The 14,276-nt window shown below is 45.6% G+C and overlaps 1 pseudogene; it reads right to left on the reverse strand.

The window, feature by feature from the left end:
- Window positions 1–698: 698 nt before the first annotated feature.
- On the reverse strand, window positions 699–5,576 carry LOC137376880 (maestro heat-like repeat-containing protein family member 1 pseudogene; annotated as a pseudogene).
- Between the last annotated feature and the right edge of the window lie 8,700 nt (window positions 5,577–14,276).

Raw genomic sequence — 14,276 nt, forward strand, 5'->3', positions numbered from 1 at the left:
AGTAGATGAAGAGGTGGTCTAACATCTGTTTCTGTGTTGAGAAGGTGGAAGAGGATCAGGGCCTATGTTGACGAGGAGTGGAGGAGGATCAGGGCCTGTGTTGAAGAGGAGGTGGAGGAGGATCAGGGACGGTGTTGAAGAGGAGTGGAGGAGGATCAGGGCCTATGTTGAAGAGGAGGTGGAGGAGGATCACGGACTGTGTTGAAGAGGAGTGGAGGAGGATCAGGGCCTATGTTGAAGAGGAGGTGGAGTAGGATCAGGGACTGTGTTGAAGAGGAGCTGGAGGAGGATCAGGGCCTGTGTTGAAGAGGAGGTGGAGGAGGATCAGGGACTGTGTTGAAGAGGAGTGGAGGAGGATCAGGGCCTGTGTTGAAGAGGAGGTGGAGGAGGATCAGGGCCTGTGTTGAAGAGGAGCTGAAGGAGGATCAGGGACTGTGTTGAAGAGGAGGTGGAGGAGGATCAGGGCCTGTGTTGAAGAGGAGCTGGAGGAGGATCAGGGCCTGTGTTGAAGAGGAGTGGAGGAGGATCAGGGCCTGTGTTGAAGAGGAGGTGGAGGAGGATCAGGGCCTGTGTTGAAGAGGAGCTGAAGGAGGATCAGGGCCTGTGTTGAAGAGCAGGTGGAGGAGGATCAGGGCCTGTGTTGAAGAGGAGCTGGAGGAGGATCAGGGCCTGTGTTGGATTCCATCACATGATTGACCTCAGCTGTAATATTTACATTTTTTCCACCATGTGACTCTCTGGGCAGGTTTTGAACATTCTTCTGGACGTTGGAAAAAGAAAACTGAAAGGACGATTGCATTTGCTTGGATCTGCTTCTGTGAGTTCTTGAAGAAGGACATACAGTCTGTAACATATGAGTGGATCCTATCAGGGAAATCTTTGATGAATTGTTTTGAAACGTCTCTCAGGAACTCCGTGTAGTTCAGGGTGATCTCCCCTAAATGCTTCTCAATCTTTGAGGATGCCTCAGCTGAGCCAATAAGGGGGATGACCAAACGCAGTGTTGAGTTACAAGACCTAGACACTTCCTTGCTGTTTCCACCCAGGTGCAGCAACAAGCAAACCAGGTGTGAATGGATCTGTCCGTAGAAGTAGGTTTTGGGATCTCTATTTCCACACTTGGCTAAGCTTCCCAACACGCTAAATGCTTCAGCCTGCACCTTATCACACTTAGCATCAAAGAATGGTTGTATCCCAGTAACGATTTTCAGTACAAAGGGTCTGACAGTATTTGCTCTCAACTGTTCTAAATGCTTTGAGAGGCATAACAACACCTCAAACATTAGCACCTCATTGTCGTTCTCCCCGTTTTCCATCAGACCAGTCATCGCACAAAGCACTGGCCGAGAATATTTTTCTAGTCTGTGAGGAGCTCCAGTTGTAACGTTGCTCAGGCCCCGAACACAAAGAAACTGGACGACTGAAGATGTATTAAACAGACATCGAAGCAATCTGTTCATCAGGATGTCTGTGAGCTGAAGCTGTGAGACCAGTGGAGACTTTAAAAGCTCTCCAAAGAAGGCAGCCACAGTGACTTTCTGACACTCTTCTATAGTAAGGATGAAAGCTGAGAGGTGTGCTACAATTGGAGTCAGACTAGGGCCAGCACAACGGACCATTGCTTTAGCCAGCAGAATAACCCCTCTGTGGGACTTGCGTAGATCCATCATCTGGTCCCAGCCTCCTCTTTCCACCATGAAATGTACCACTTGTTGATGGTTTGACTGATTCAGCAACTCCATTAGCATCTCAACACAGTTCATACACACATCTCTGCTGCTCAATGTCTGAGGCTCAGCTGAGAATTCTCTGTGCTTCGATTCGTGATGGGGAACAAAAACCTTGGGCAGACGAACATGGACAGAGGAAATGTGATGGATAAGCAGGGTGCTGAATAATTGGGGGAATAATTTGATTAGAGTCTCTTTTGACTCGGGTGTGGTTATCATCACATACAAAGCACACACAGCAGCCAGGGACTCGAGAGTTGAATATTGTGTTGGGTCCTCACTGATGGGACAGGGTCTCCTTTCCTCATTCGATAACTGTTTGTTCAGTATATTCAGCAGCTCCCCCATTGTACTCATGGCACATTCTGTCTCTTCTGCCAGTCTTCTCCAGATGTCACTGATGTACTCGTCCAAAGGAACAGGGAAAGTAAGGAGGTGGGACACAACTGTTGGCGTGTTGTGTGAGGCTAGAATGGCAATACCATGTAGAACTGAAAGTTTCACTGCCTCTGAAGGAAGTGACTGTAACTGAACCTTCAGCAGATCAAGAATCTCTGAGACCTGGTCCCGAAGTTCACTGCCACGTCTTTTAATTATGGTTTTCATGAGGACAGCGGCTGCACTGGAACAGCTGAGGTGTTGGCTGGACAGTGCTTTAAAAACCGTGAAGAGCAAATTGCCCAGCTGGTCATGAGGCAAACAGTTGGAAATGACTTCAGTGATCCGAGTGCATGTTTGAAAGAGGACAGAACTGTCAGGGTTGATGAACTGTTCTCTGACTGCTTTCAGAACCTCGAGCTGCTCCTTATGCTGATTCAGATTGGTGCCTTCATATGATAATTGAATGGACAGGATAATGTACAAACTGTCCACAGCCATCTGACCAATGGGTAGCAATGGATCAGCACAGCATGGCATCAGTCCTCCAATCAGAGTCCCCATGTTATTTAATGGCACTACATTTTTAACATTGACTGTCTCCAAGTAACATTTCAGCAGCTCTAAAGTAGTGTCCATGGCTCTCTCTCGTTCATAGTCCTTTGTTGACATGATCCACTCTTCTATCTGGTTAAATATGGCCTGAAGACCTTCAGGGGACAGGTCCTGAAGTAGTATTTGCTTCAGAAGCTGTTGCAGGGCAGTTATGGTTTGTTTGTAAAGTGTGGCTGTCTCTTTGGCGTTACTATCCGTGTCTTTGTCCTTGTCCATTTCTGAAGGTATCAGGCTGAAAGTACTGGTTAGGCAGGTTTGAATCAATTGCAAGGTGTCAGTTTGGTTTGAATCAGTATGTAGTTGTATGAGATACATGCAGGCAGACATGGCTAACTGTCGAACAGGGCTCAGCAGCAGCTCTGGTGGCTCGGCCTCAATAAGGTCCTGCATGTATATCAGCAGCTCCCTTTTTCTGCTAAAGTTGAAGGGAACTCTCTGGTGATTCGATTGCAGGGATCTGGCTATCAGAGTCACAGACTTTATTAGACTGAGCTTTAGTGTGAGATCCTTGGATTCGGTCTTTATCCCCTGCACACTTGTAATAAATTGGTTAATCACAGCTGGCAAAATGTGGGTCTCAATTCTGGATAGAACTACATCCTCAGGGGAATAGAGTGCCATGTTCCCATAGCACAGAACCAGTGTGCTCTTAGCTTTGTCCAGATCCACATCAGGCTTGTCCCTAAAAATAGTGAAGAAAGTATTAGTGTTCTTTAAGCTAGAATTAGCAAACTCCTCCAGAATACTGCGGGTATCATCAAAGTGGGTCATAGCACAGAAACCAATGGCAACAGCTGCTCCTTCTCTCTCTGCATTCTCACTGTGCTGTACACTCAGTAGCAGTTGGTGAAGCTGCTCCTTTATGTTCTTACTGGGGACATGACGGAGCACTGAGCCGAGAGATTTATAGAGAAAGCCTTTCTCTTGTGGGGAGTGATGGTCGTTGTTGATCTGTTTACACAGTTCATCACTCAGCTTACTTGTCCATTCCTCATTGTCAATGTTATGTAGAGTTCTAGACAAAAGCAACAACAATTTCCCCTCCCATTCTTGTTGGGACAGAGACTCCTCTGAGTTCTCCAGTAAATGGTCAGCAAGTGACGGAAGCTCCTCTTCCCACCCTGTCACTGTTGCTGGGTGGATACTGAAGCTCAGGACTTGTAATAGTCTCAGTGCAGCAGCTCCTCGACCTCCTCCCTGATATGGGCAACAGGACACGATAAGGAGTCGGGCCAGCAGTGCCTGGGCTTTGGGGAGATTGGCATCTTCATTGGAAGTAAGTGAAAAGCTCTTATTGCTGGCTTGCAATTTCCTTTTCCCTAGCTGTGCTAAACAATTGCAGATTGTTGTTAAAGCCTTAGTGTACTGGGTCATAGTGACACACTCTAATAAGAATGGCCAGAGAACATCCTCCATCTTCACTGTATTTGTGATCATAAACATCACTGTATCACACACTGTAACTAAATCTTCATCGGTAACCTGATCTGGATGATTATCGGATGGTACCAGGGTCCCTGAATCAACAGTTGCAGCACACTGTCGGATGAGGAATTCCAACATTACCTTTCCTCCCTCTGGCTCAAGGTAACCTTGCTGGGCCATGGCACATATCACCTGAGCAATTATCTTCTTTTCCTGATTTCTGCTCTTGCTTTGAAGAACTAGTTTTATTGCAGCCACAATCTGAGTCTTCTTCCCCTCTAAGTGTGAGGAGACTGAGCTGATGAGGTGTCTCAGTACACTGAGAGTTCCTACTCTCATTTGTTGGTCAGCATTCTCTAACTTAGTTAAGAGGAAGTTGACCAATGTGTCTGTGTAAGCCGGGGCCAAAACTGTGAAACAGCGAAGGAACTCAGTGTGGTTCTTCACGGCTAGTTGATTATTAAAGTCCACTGAAAGACAAATCTGCTGGTGGAGATTGTTAAGCAGATTGTCCATCTGAGTTTTCAGTCCGAGACACCTCATCTCCGTGGCAATATCCAGTACCCGGCACAGACACTCTGTGATTGAACAATGCCCCACTTGTTTCTTGTAGAGAGACAGGATGCCTAAAATTAACTTGGGCAGCTCTTCCTCTAGTCTGTCCTTGGGTAGCAGGGAGCTGACATAGCCTAGAGCTTCCACTGTTGGGATGTTCAACTTGGTGGGCTCCTTCTCGAGCCAGACCTTGAACAACAAACTATAGACAATGTTGATCTCTGTGGAGAAAGACCTTTTGGTCACTGTAGGGTCTGAGGCTTTCTCTATATTTTCCAGATAGATCAGGATGCTCTTGCTAAAGCTACCCATTGCTGAGGTGAATACAGACTTCAGCTCATCTTCTTTAACTCCAATGAGAACTGGAATCATGGTTCCCATGATAGATTTGAGAAAAGGCACCATGCCGTACACATTTTCCATTGACATTTTGGTCAAGGTCTTCACCATGTACATATGAGGAAGGTGCCCTTGTTTGAAATTCTCCATCGTCAACTGGACAACTTCATTAATAAATCTGAAGCTCGTGGCAACCAGGAGATTGCATGCAGCTTCCTGGCTGTCAGCTTGTTCTTCTGTTAACGTTGTCATCCACAGTGTAGCCAAAGAGATAACTTTCTGCGCTAGTGCTGGGCTAATTTGATCAATGGTGTCCTTGATAATATTCGTCATGCTATCCAATATTACAACCTGCTGTGGAACTGTCAGCGTGCTGTGTTGGGACAGATAGTCATGGCAGGTCTTTAATACTGTTTCTGGGTGATGACACCCCAGTGTATGGAGGGTGTTTGATATTTCCTGCTGACAACTTTCATCTTCCTTTGCAGCCATCTTCACCAGGGCAACTGAGAATGATTCCACACTGCTGTACATTTTAGGAGTCTTTCCACAACCTGAGACTGAAAGGCTAAAATTGCTCAGTTCAGTATTACAAAGATTCCTGATGCCCTCTCAGTAAAGGATGTGCCCTTTCAGGGTTAAAGCCCTGAACTCACTGATATACCTTCTAAGCAGATCAGTCCTGATCTTTGCTCTGTGTTCTAACTACTGCTCTTCAATCTCCAGGATCTAATTGACTAAATTATCTATTGAAGACTTTCTTCACTCACTCACGGTCAGAATGAAGTCTCCTGTTGGATTACTGTCTTTTTTGTCTCTGATTGCTCTTTCCCTTTAATGATTAGCACAGTTCCTTCATACAGTGTTTCCAATCCTCTCTCCAATGTTCTTCCCAGATTAGAATGGATTTGATGAATGCAATTGTTCTCAAGCTCTCTGCTCGTTGCTTTCTCAAATACAAATGCACATTTTGTGCCAGATTGCTGTATTTTGTCCACTCCTCCTGTCTCTGGGTTGTTATGGTTTTCATTGTGAGGTCACGTGATGTGACATAACCCATTAGTTATGATGTGGGCCCTGTGTAGTTTACCCATATAAGTGCTGCCAGCTGAGTGTGACAGTTTCAGGAGGTTGGGGGTTAAGGCACAGACCAGAGATACAGACCATACTGACTGCACCTCAACCCTTGGCAGCCATGTTGGATTGTGCAGCAGTTTGTTTCTAATATTGACCCTGCAGTACCACAGACTCGCAAAGCACTCACAGCAAAATATGTAGAAATGGAATTATGGGGCAGATATTTCTAATTAAATGCTCCAAAACAGATTCAAATAAATTCAAAATCATTTTAAATACCATTTAATTAAAATATGTGACCCTTCAAGAACTTTCAGTGGTTAGAATGTAATGATATTTTCAGCCCAGAAAGGGAAGGATATCGAAAGACAGCATCGCACACTGTCCATCAACTTATCCCAGGACAGAGACAGAGAGAGAGAAAGAGAGGGAGAGTCACACTGTCCATGAGCTGTTCTGATTTGTGTTCCAGTTGTTGGGGTGATCTGCTGTGAGAGGTATGTCCACTCTCTTTTAGGCGCTGGATCTGTCGTACAAGGGTCTGAAAGGGTTAATGTTTGGGACAGTGAGTAACACCTCCCACTGTGATGATGTCAGAGATCACATGTGATCGAGACCCAAGAATGAGAAACAGCAACGTGTCAGCAATGAGTTAGACCTGCTTAAGAGAAAGTGTAAATAGTTCCTGAAATGTAATAAATGAGTTATTTTAAACCTGACAAAGACTGTGATCTCTACAGGCTAGAGCAGGGTTGTCCAACCTTTTCGCGTGGGGGGCCACATTCCAATTTTTGTCTTCCGTGGGGGGCCTGTGAGACAATTTCAGAAAAATAAAGGCATTGAAATTTATTTTGCTATTAATCAAAACAACAAATGTGCATTTTTGTGAAGAAGCTTTAAATGAGAAGATTAATTTATTGACTTACTTTCTCATCACGATGTTGGCTATGTTGGACACTGATTAGTGCAATACCTAGCAATTTTTTGCTTGCATGTAGTTAATGTTTGCCCGCACACTTGTGGTAGTGATGTGGAGTATTCCAGATAGATATCCATCTGTCAGGAGTGATCTTGATCACTCTCTCTGTCTCTCTCTCCCTGTGGCCCCACTCTCTCACTCTTTCTGTCCCCCATCTCTCTCTCTGTCTCTCTCTCTGTCCCCCCCCCCTCTGTCCGCCCTTTCTCTCTCTGCTCCCTCTCTCTCTCTGTTCCCCCCCTCTCCATTCCCCCATCTCTCTCTCTCTCTCTCTCTATCCCCTGCCTTTCTCTGTGTCCCCCCTCTCTACTCTCTGTCCCCCTCTCTCTCTGTCCCCCCCTCGCTCTGTCCCCCGCTCTCTCTGTCCCCCCTCTCTCTCTCTGTTCCGCCTCTCTCTCTGTACTCCCTCTCTCTCTGTCTCCCCCTCTCTCCCTCTCTCTGTCCCCCTGTTCTCTCTCTCTCTCTCTCTCTGACAGTTGCAGGGAACGGGAGCACTCAGTAACAGTTTTGTGGTCGGTCAGTTTGCTTAAAAACATTGTCAGGAAAACCCTATATTCCAAATGGGAAATATTAATTTCATCGGTTGGTTGACTTTCAATGGAAAAATCCTACAAGTTAACTTTTTAAAAACTAGCAGCCAAGATAGCCACTGCAATTTACATTTGAAGCACCAGGAGATTGAATTGGAAATAAAAAGTCTAACAAAGCCCAGCCGGAACAATGGCTTGCTCTAAGTGATTGAATTACCTAAAATGGCTTTTTCAGCACCATCGTCAAGGCCATTCCCACCCATTGACTTTGAAAGAGGAAACTCCTTCGAAGTGTGAATGGACACCATGGGGCATGTAGCACCTTGAATTTCAGTAGAAGATTCCAGAAAAAACCTCATTAAAAACAAAAGGTTTCGATAAAACCATGTGACTGCTTGAACAGCTATGAAGAAACTGTAAATTTTGTCACACAGACAACAGACAGGCAGTAACTGAAAAGACAGCAAGCAGGTAGGTGGCTGTCTCTCTCTCTCCCTCCTCAGAAAATATCAAAGGAAGACCCGGCTGTGACTGGGAACCCCTCCAAGCCTACAGATTGCTATAGCCAGCAGCCAGGGGAAGAGAATTAACCACCCATTCTGCCTTCAGGAGCCCTGAATAAAGCAAGCCAACTACTATGCAGGCGGCCCAGCGAGGACTTCAAGACTACAACTTCAGCTAAGGACTCTGGACTTACATACTGTATTTAAGTTCCATTTATGCTGGACTTTAATCCAACCATCAAATCTGTTTCCCTCTGTAATCTGTTTGTGTGTGTATGTGTGACTCCCGTGTGAATGTGTGTGTGAATGTGTAGCGTATTTTTAGTATTTTAAATCGGGTTAGAGTGTTAAGTGTAATCAACACATCTCTTTCTTGTTTAAACTCAAGAAAACCTGACTGATTGGTTCTTTTACAATCACGGAGGTGCTAAGCACAACCACTGTTTTAAAAAATGGAATAAACCCTGTTGCGGTCAAAAGAGAGGAAGGGCTAAAGGGGAGCCTGAGACCCCCTCCTCACCTGGCTGTAACAACATTGTGCTGTCAGTTTCACAGCTGACAGATGCTGAAGCAGGAAAGGGCTTCTCAACTTTGGACAGATTCGGGTTTTTCTGGTGGGCTTTTAAAAAAAAGTTGGAAAACCCCAAATCTGTCCGAAGTTGGGATGAGTGTTCCTGCTTCAGCAGCTGTCAACTGTGAAACTGACAGCACAATATTTGTAAAGAGGCCGATCTGCAAGAAGAGGACAATGGGAAATTTCCCATCTCCAGTCACGGAGCCCTGGCGAGGATGAGAAACAGCCTGGGTACAATTTACACCCGCTGCTGGATGAAAACCTTTGGTGGGCTGGATCCTGGCCCGCGGGCTGTATGGTGGACAACCCTGAGCTAGAGGAATCAAACTTATCTCCTACTAGCAACAATATGTAATATGGTGGCAATGATGAACAATGGAAAGGTTTGAAGAAAACTACTTAACTGCAAAAGTAGTGCCAAAAGACTACAAAACTCGTGATGATGCCGCGAAGAGCTCCAGAGCGACTCCGTGGATAAAGGAAGGCATGGAGAGTCCAGGAGTCAGCGTACAGAGGCATTCAGGCTGCACCACAAAGGCATAGTGGTCTGTGAGGAAAATCCCAGTCCAGCGATCACAGGCTTTGAGTCGGAGAACCAAGCAACGGTCTGGGATTTGGTGATCTCTACAAGCTAGAGGAATCAAACCTATCTTCTTGCAGCAACAATATACAACAGGGTCCTCCTTTTTTGGGAGCCACGTTTCCCTCAGTTTTGGAATCTGCGACTCCCCCTCCTTTGAGAGTTGTGTACCCCTGCTTTTCTGAAAATTATGTCCCACACTCTCGTCAGATGTAGCTCCTCTTTTCGAATTCATGTTCCCTGTCTTTTTGGAGCTTCTCACTCTCTATTGGAAGTTGTCCCCAATTCCTTTGATAGATGGCACCCATCTTTTTGGAGCTTTGTTGCAGTCTTTTGAAAGATCTCTCCCACTCTGTAGGGAACTCTGTTGCTTATCTTGGAATTTGTCCCTTTCTTTTAGAAGCTGTATTCCTCTCTTGTTTCACATTGTGTTCCCCACTGCTTTTGGAACTTTCTTCCACCTTATTGTTTTTATTCAAGCTGCGACCCTTACGTTTGGAAGCTATGGATGGAACTTTACAGGAATTGGTGAGGGCGGCTAAAATCAGGTGGGATGGTAAGGGAGTGCTGGTATTTTACCAGTGGTGGGAGAGGTGGCGGGTGGCCTGCCTACCCTTAGGCTGGTTGAAACCCTTAAGTGGCCAACTGCCAATGGCAGATGGGCAGTTTGCCACCTAGGGAGGATGCCCTGTAGAGTCTGCTGGCCTCCTTGGTGGCTGGGGTTGGGGGGGGGTCCCTCTTGATCGGGTACCCTGTGCCCCACGGAGGGCCACCTGAGTGGGATGTTTGCCCCTTCTGGAAGACCACCCCCTGCCTTCACCATCGGCCACCTCCCCCACCCCCATCCCAGCTGGGACCTGGCTGATTGACCCCAGAGAGCCCTAATCCCACTTACTTTATTCTCCGGCCTCCACCTCTCCTGGGGACACTGCTGGGACTGAAGAGCTGCTGGCCCTCTGATTGGCCCGCAGCTCTTGGAGATGAAACATCCTGCTCAGATGGGCGGAAGCACAACCTCAGGCAATTAATTGCCTGAGTGATGCAAAATGGTGTCGTGTCTTCCAGGGCCAGCGGAGAGGGGCCCGCTCCTGGCTTTCTAGCCAGTGGCTGAAGGCACTGCCTCCTCGTTAAATCTGGCCTATGTCCCTATCTTTTGGGGATTTTATTCCACCTGTTTTTTAAGAGTTATGCCCCATTTTTGTCAGGTTGAGTTTCCCTCTCTTGATGGCTGTGTCTCTCCTTCACTTTGATGCTTTGTCTCTCACTTATGAGAGATCAGTCACTACTGTTTTTGGGTAACTGTGCCCTCTGGTCTGGACAGGTGGGAAATTATAGGAATGGTTTCCTCTTTTCACCTCACAACTGATCAAAGACAGTGTGTTTTATTCTTCTTCGGCCTCCTTGTCTCGAGAAACAATGCGTAAGCGCCTAGAGGTGGTCAATGGTTTGTGGAGCAGCACCTGGAGTGGCTATAAAGGCCAATTCTAGAGTGACAGACTCTTCCACAGGCGCTGCAGATAAAATTGGTTGTCGGGGCTGTTACACAGTTGGCTCTCTCTTTACACTTCTGTCTTTTTTCCTGCCAACTGCTAAGTCTCTTCGACTCGCCTCTCTTTATCCCCACCTTTATAGCTGTCCGCCAGCTCTGGCTAACGCTGGCAACTGACTCCCAAGACTTGTGGTCATTGTTGCAGGCCTGTTTTTCCATTTTCCTGGTTCACTTAAGTCAGTCTTTGGAAAGTTTCAGGTGGATGGATGCTTTGCTGCAGACTTTTTTGGTTAAATCTCAGTCACAGATCAATAGTGGCGCATTGGTTAGCACTGCAGCCTCACAGCTCCAGCGACCCGGGTTCAGTTCTGGGTACTGCCTGTGCGGAGTTTGCAAGTTCTCCCTGTGTCTGCGTGTGTTTTCGCCGGGTGCTCCGGTTTCCTCCCACCTCCAAAAGACTTGCAGGTTGGTCATTGTAAATTGCCCCTAGTGTAGGTAGGTGGTAGGAGAATGGTAGGGATGTGGTAGGGAATATGGGATTAATGTAGGATTGGTATAAATGGGTGGTTGATGGTTGGCACAGACTTGGTGGGCTGAAGGGCCTGTTTCAGCGCTGTATCACTCTATGACTCTATGACAATTTCTCAGGTAGGGAGATTCAAGGTCACCTTTTGTCTCTGACTATAGGTAGTTTAAAGATGGTATTTTGGCAGGATCCCTCTTCTTGCTGGGATGGGTCTCTCTTCCTTTTGGTTTCTGGGTTTCTGGCTTTCCACAGAAAATGTCTCCTTATTAGAGATTTGGCTTCTGTCAGGTGACCCAAGTTTCTCTCCCATTGTGTTTTCATAAATGGTGTTTGCTGGTGTGGCCATTGTTAGACAATGGATTTGGATGTTGTTCATCTCTATGCCATCTTGATAAAGTGGTATTTTTTCACACTCTGTATCCTGAATTGAGTTTGGAGTCTTTATGTCTGCAAAGTCATTGTTAGCCCAACTTGTTGAAGAGGGGTAGCCATTACTATTGAATGGGCCATTTACATTTCTAATGCTTTCTTCAAGACTTGATCAGACATGACAATTTGATCAGGGCTCCAGCAGTTACCATATGTATTCGGAATAGAGGAGAGGTCACCTGACCTTTTACTCCATCTTGTTTTGCAGCAAAAGGTGTCTGTTTTGAGTTTAATTCATCAGTTCATTTTACAGTTCATAAATTCTCCTTGCATCAGCGTGAGCATGACACCTCGCCGCAAAAAGGGAAAAAATGAAATTCCTTGATATTTAATTCTTTGTTGTTTTGAATTAAAGAAAAGTAAAAACACATGATAGCACACACCTACATTAATCACATGCATTCCTCAGGTTTACTGTCACTAGACTTTCACAGTTTACTGGTAGCACTTTGTTTAAATTCTTGAAGCGCGTTCACAATGGCATTGTTTTTCCTTGCTATGTGTGTGATTTCAAGTTAAATGACTGGAGGAGTAAACTCCATCTGAACAGTCTGCGTTGTTAACTTTGAATTTCTCTAAGAAGGTTAGTGGGCTGTGGTCAATGTATATCAAAATTTCCCTGTGTCTGTTATTAACATAGACCTTGAAATGTTGAAGGGCTAACAGGAGTCCCAGTGCCTCCTTTTCTATGGTGGAATATTTATGCTGATGTTTATTTAACTTTTTTTGAAAAATAGCCAATTGGCCTCTCAATGCTCATATTATCTTATTGGAGTAAGATTGCTCCTACTCCTACATCACTCGTGTCAATCGCCACCTTAAAGGGTCTGTTAAAATTTGGGGCTGCTAATACGGGGTCATTTGTCAAAATAGCCTTCAACTTTTCAAAAGCCATCTGGCACTGATCTGACCACACTACCTTAATATTTTTCTTTAATAGGTCGGTCAATGGGGCAGCTAGGGTGCTGAAGTTAGGAGCAAATTTTCTGTAAAAACCACACATCTCCAGGAATCACATTATCTCACTCTTGGTATTGGGAATGGGGAAATCTATCTGCTGCCCTTGGCAACACCCAACCTTGGTCTACAATATGTCCTAAGTAGGTCACAGTGGCCTTAGCAAGCTTGCTTTTAGCTAAGTTGGCCACTAGGTTGGCATTTTGTAGACCCAGGGAGGCAGTGGCCTAGTGATAATGTCACGGGACTAGTAATCCAGACGCCCTGGCTTTGGGGACATAGGTTTGAATCCCACCACAGCAGATGGTGAAATTTGAATTCAATTAATAAATCTGGAATTAAAAAGCTAGTCTGATGGTGACCATGAAACCATTGTCAATTGTTGTAAAAACCCATCTGGTTCACTCATGTCCTTTAGGGAAGGACATCTGCTGTCCTTACCTGGTCTGGCCTATATGTGATTGACTCTGAAAATGCTCTTGAAATGGCCATTCAAGGCAATTAGGGATGGGCAATAAATGCTGGCCCAGCCAGCAATGCTCACATCCCATGAATGAATAAAAAAAAGGACTCTTAAATGTTTTAGATGGTCTTCCCAGGTTTCGCTATAGACCAGCAGGTCAACAAGGTAGACGACACTGTTGCTTAAACCTGCCACCACCTGATTCATCAGTCTTTGCAAGGTTGCTGGGCCGTTCTTTAAACCGAATGGCATGACTTTACATTGGAAAAAGCCATCGGGTGTTACAAAAGCCGAAATTCCCTTAGCTTGGGTGGTCATGGGAACTTGCCAGTATCCTTTTGATAAATTAATTTTACTGATGTAGGTGAAGTTGCCTACTCTGTCAATACAGTCTACAATGCGAGGAATCAGATACAAATCTGTTTGAGCCACTGCATTAACTTTGTGGTAGTCAATACAGAGTTTTGTTGATCCGTCAGGCTTGGAGAATAATACAACAGGTGAACTCCAGTTGCTTTGACTCGGTTTGTTAGATCATTGCCTAGCATGTACTGGATTTCTTCTCGGACTTGAGCCAATTTGTCGGGGCTCAGTCGATATGTTTTTTTTAAGTGGTGGGGTCTCCCCTACATCCACATTGTGAATAGTCAAAGAAGTACAACCCGGTTTGTCCCTACACACTTCCCCAAACTCTCTTAGCAGTGTTGCTAAGTCTTTCCTTTGCTCTTCAGTTAAATACTGCCTCTAATCTCCCTAAGATTTCTGTGTTGGTCAATTTCACAGTATATTTATTTATTTATTTTATTTAGAGATACAGCACTGAAACAGGCCCTTCGGCCCACCAAGTCTGTGCCGACTAACAACCACCCATTTATACTAACCCTACAATAATCCCATATTCCCAACCACCTACCTACACTAGGGGCAATTTACAATGGCCAATTTACCTATCACCTGCAAGTCTTTGGCAGTGGGAGGAAACCGGAGCATCCGGCAAAAACCCACACAGTCACAGGGAGAACTTGCAAACTCTGCACAGGCAGTACCGAGAATTGAACCCAGGTCCCTGGAGCTGTGAGGCTGCGGTGCTAACCACTGCACCACTGTGCCTATGTTCAATCTGAGAAATT

This window comes from Heterodontus francisci, chromosome 14 (assembly GCF_036365525.1).
Source record: "Heterodontus francisci isolate sHetFra1 chromosome 14, sHetFra1.hap1, whole genome shotgun sequence".
Classification (NCBI taxonomy): domain Eukaryota; kingdom Metazoa; phylum Chordata; class Chondrichthyes; order Heterodontiformes; family Heterodontidae; genus Heterodontus; species Heterodontus francisci.